The following is a 5,109-nucleotide window of genomic DNA, read 5'->3' as shown; positions in this document are numbered from 1 at the left end:
GATGAGAAAACGGACGTACGGATAAGTCAATATTAAAATCTTCATCAAACTCTGTGTCAAACGAAAAGTTCAAGCTCTAATTTCTTTTCATTCATAAAAAATGTTTTGGTTCTGCTACAAGTTAAAGTGTTAAATGCTATAAAACGTGTAAATCTGACTAGTTGTGAAAAGACTGGTCCGAAACTAGTCAAATTTAGCTCTAAGCTTGAAAATACATAAAAGCTGCCACAAAACATAACAAATGTTTATATGCTGTACTTTCCACTAAATGCTATAAAACCTATAAATATGTCTAGCTGTGATAAGTCTGGTCCAAAACTAGTGTAACTGAGTTTTAAGTTTTAAGCTGCTCAAAAGCGTGCTGTAAAACATAACCTATTTGACTCTGCTGTAATGTCTAATTAAATGTTATAAAACACGTACATAAATCGGACTAATTGTGGTAAGACCAGTCCAAAACTAGTCAAATTTAGTTTTAAGTAACAAAAAAGCATGTTGTAAAACATAAAATCATTTTCTTGGCTATAACTAAATGCTATAAAACCTGTAAAGCCGACTAGTTGTAATAAGTCTAGTCCGAAACTAGTCAAATTTAACTCAAAGCTTGAAAATACATAAACGCTGTAACTTCCAACAAATGTTATAAAATCTGTAAACCTGTCTAGTTGTAATAAGTTTAGTCCGAAACTAGTAACAGTCAAATGTAACACTAAGCTTGAAACTACAATACATACATACGTAAAAACATTATTTGATGTAACTTCCAACAAATGCCATAAAATCTGTAAATCTGACTAGTTGTGTCAAGTATGGTCCAAAACTAGTCAACTTTCGTTTTAAAGTAAAGTTATTCAAGAACTGTCAACGTTCAGAAGCTTAAATAAAGACGAGTGACAGCTAATTTTAAGCTGTGGAAATTGTCCACAAATCTTAACAGTCTTATGCCAACAAATCACATACAAAGCATGAATCAAAATATACTATACACTCGAATCACTATTCCAAAATCCATACGACTCTCACTACAATACATACATTTTACTCTATGCATTTATAGCCTCTGTTACGATCGCAGTTGCGGATATCTGCGTTAGCCAATGCTGCTACTGCGAAGTCAACGTCAATTCTGAAAGTGAGCGCACAAGTGTTCGAACAAACGAAAGTACTATTTTCGAGGGCGGTTGACCGGCCGGCTGTCAGGCTAAATTTATTTTAATCATCGTCGTGAGTTGTTTTGCCTGTGCATTCATATGCATGAAAATACGCATATGTATGTATGTATGTATGCAAATATGTGTGCACGTGTTATATACTCGTATGTATGCGTGCGTTTGCTCATTGAAAAGGCGGGCAAAAATAAAAATTAAATCAAATTCAAAACATTGCTCTGGCCTGGCGGTTTGGCATGCACAAACATACATACCTACATACGTTTGTATTAGGGAGGTCGGCCCCGGTGTTTCACAGATACCGGAAATGCCGGGATTTGCATGCATTCATCTCGGAATATCGAACATTTTGAAATAGGGAATTGAAAGAAGTAAAAATTTATTTACTACAAAATTATAATGCAATAAAATTGTTTCAATTACCGAAAAACTTGTTCTAATTTACTTTCAAAATATGGTGTCAATTGATTGTGGGAATGTTTAGTAAAATGCCGCATGCTTTGAAAAAAAAGAGTTAAAGGGGGGTAGAAAGTTGAGTCCCCATTCTAAAAAACGGAACCAAACACACTGAGGTTTATACTTTTTAAGTTATTTGATGTTAAAGTAGTGTAATTTAACGTCCTAAGCTCCGACTAGGAACGATAATTTGTGCAGAGAGAGATTTTTTTATAGTAATTCTGTAGTTTTTCTTAAAAACATCATCCAAAAGTATACATAAGGGTGGTTAAGTTTCAAGGGCCGGTGTTGGTTTTAAATAAAATACATTTTTTTATGAAATTATTATTATTTCTCCTTATTATGATAATATTGGTATGGTTCAATTACGTATGGAACAAAATATTGGCCAAATGGCCGCCGCGGTTGCACACTTTCAAGGACCACCAAATGCAAATAGTTCCTTATCTAAAGGGTGGTTAAGTTTTAAGGGCCGATATTGATTTTGAATAAAATACAATTTTTTAAGAAATTATTGTCATTTCTCTTTATTATGATAATATTGGTATGGCTCAATTACGTGTGGACACGGCGACACACCTCCATCCTATGCTCCAAATTTTCCATAACGCTGAGGCATAATTGAGGTTCTATGCCGTTAATGTACCGAATTATCTCCTCCTTTAGCTCTTGAATTGTTGCTGGCTCATCGACGTACACCTTTTCTTTCAAATAACCCCAAAGAAAGAAGTCCAATGATGTCGTTGACGTTTAGGTGTGGTTCACATTCAACATTGGCCCTTGAAATTGAACCACCCTTTGTAATTGAATTGGAAGGAAAGACTTTCGGTTGATGGTCGGTATTATTACAAGACACAACCCATGGGGTCAGCATATGACCACCATTGGAATCATTGAGGACCCAATGCGCCTGCCGTGCTTGGAGGGGGCGGATAGCATTGAGCACTTTCTCTGCGAGTGTCCTGCCTTTGCTAGAGCACGGCTACGAGTTTTGGGTTCCGATGTCGTGAGAATGAGTAATATTCGTTCTCCAAAACTGGAGGATATTTACAGATTTGCCAAAGAATCTGGAAAATTCTCACAGGACTAACACCTTTATATCTGTCTCTATTCTTTCCTATCTCTTTCCTTGATACTTTTCTTCTTCCCTCCTTGACTATCTACCCTCTTTCCAGAGCTCTAAATACAATGGGCTTTGTAGTCTGAGTGTTTTAGGAGAAACGAAATCTCCTGGTGCTCCTTGGCTCAACCTTTTCAAATTTCAATTTCAATATATTTTCAAGGAATAAAAAAATAAAATAAAATTAGCGAAAAGTTAATGCTGTCGGACTCCCGAAAAGCTTCCTTTGAGTTGTCTCAAAAAAAAAATTTCAATTCTGGAGCAGAAAGGTTTGATTACATCAAATAAACTGCTGGGAATAAAAAAAGAAAAATTTGAAAACATTTTGCATACAAATCCTGATTTGGGTTTTCGCCACAACATTTATTGGTCCTACGAGCCTCGAACAGTGCATGCGAAACCCCAAACGATGTTAATTTTTTGCTGATTCCAACATCGAGTGGCATTTCAATTCACTGACTGCCACTCATATGGCAGGTTATTGAGAAATTGGTATCACACGCATAAAATATATTGCCGATACCTTCCCGGCTCATGAAGAATTCAGCACACTCTTAACTGAAGTAGAGGCCCGCGTAAACTCCGGTTCGCTATGTGACAACTCTGGCGATGCTTGTGACCTAGAAGTGCTAACTTCTGAGCTTTTTATTGTGGGTAAGGGATAAAAATCGATTTTTTTTTTTGCATGTTATTGTAGTAAAACATTTCAAAAATACCGTGTTAAAATTTCAAGCCAATCCGAGCAAAACTTTTTAAGTTATAGAGCATAAAGCCGAGCCGCCTCAAACATCTGCCGAGACGCAGCAGACTTTAAACGCGGTTTTCTCGAACCTTTTTTTTTAAAGTGCGTAGTCATTGGCATTTGAAAACTACTCAACCGATCCTTTTGAAATTTTGCACACATATTTTACATATAAAAAACCTCCCCCCAACGTTTTTTTTTCGCCATTTTTTTTTATATTAAGGTGGTTTTACACCTACAAAATGGCGGCATTTTTTCGTCAAAAATCACTTTTTACTTCAAACGACTACCAAATGGCTGAAAATGAAAATAAATCGTCAAAATAAACGTTGGGGGGAAGTTTAACTCATACTTTAACTAAATTATTCGATTTTTTTGATTTCAGATGATTCTACGCTGAGATATGCTGACTACTGCAAAATGTATTTTTGAAAAGACGTCTACGTAAATGTGCTCTCATTCGCTCATTTTGCAATATTTGTATATGAAAATTTTATCAAATATTCTTGAAATGTTACTTTATAATATGCAACAACTTTTAATAAACTGACTTTGAACCGTTTCGCTACAATAAGTTCATGAAAAAAGTGCTTTTTTTAGTGTTTATCCCTTATCCCCCCCCTTAAAGAAAGCACTTTTCCCTTATAAATATTTCCTTCAAGAAACTCAAATTTCAAGCAACGTTCAAACGTAGCGGGGCTTGAGGCAAAATACAAAATAATTTAAAACTACCGCTAGTGATTTCAATTTTAAAAATATTTATTTATTTTGATTTCATATTAAAAAATTCATATCCCAAGGAAAATTTCGAGATCCCGATATCAAAACTCTTCGCTAATATTGACATCCCTAGTATGTATAGATTTATTTTCCCCAAGTGCGTGAGTGTATTTCATTTGTTGCTATTTGTGTAGTTGCTATTGGAGCGCCTTCTGCCGCTGCCAATGTAAACGACACTGCTGTTGTAGCTACTGGCGGGAAGTTCAAATGGCTTCAACCACTAATGTGCATGTGTAAGTGAGGACTGCTCTTTTGGTGCAGTTGTGCAGTTGTGAGTACGTAGATGACAATTCAGAATAAATTCGCAAATAAATACAAAGAATATTTCTCTTTTCTTTTGGTTTTTTTTAGAACTCCTTATTTAAGTTTGTAATTTCAATATAGAAAGAGAAATTTTGCTTTTGATTGAAGAATTTTTTTGAAATAATATTAACACAATAACAAATAATATTTAACACAAAAATCATACGTTTGAATTCTCTTATCAGCCATTTTATGTTATATAGGGTGGGCCATGTAAAATTTGCTTTTTGAATCGGCTATAAAAAAAACACTAATCAATATTTTTTTTAACTTTTTTTCTTTTATTTTGAAGATTGAATATTGTCATTTATGAATGAAAAATAATATCGTTCAAATGACTGCCACGACTGGCTTTACAGTAGGCCATTCGATCAACCCAATTTTAAGCACATTTTCGATTGTTTGGGCTCCAATTTCGTGAATGGCAACTTCGATTTCGTGTTTTAAAGCATCAATCGTCTCGGTTCGCATAGCATTTGTCCTTAACGGCTCCCCACAAAAAATAGTCCAACGGGCTGAAATCGCAGCTCCGAGGCGGC

The sequence above is a fragment of the Anastrepha obliqua genome, chromosome 1 (genome assembly GCF_027943255.1).
Source record: "Anastrepha obliqua isolate idAnaObli1 chromosome 1, idAnaObli1_1.0, whole genome shotgun sequence".
Lineage (NCBI taxonomy): Eukaryota > Metazoa > Arthropoda > Insecta > Diptera > Tephritidae > Anastrepha > Anastrepha obliqua.
This window is presented reverse-complemented; position numbering follows the sequence as displayed.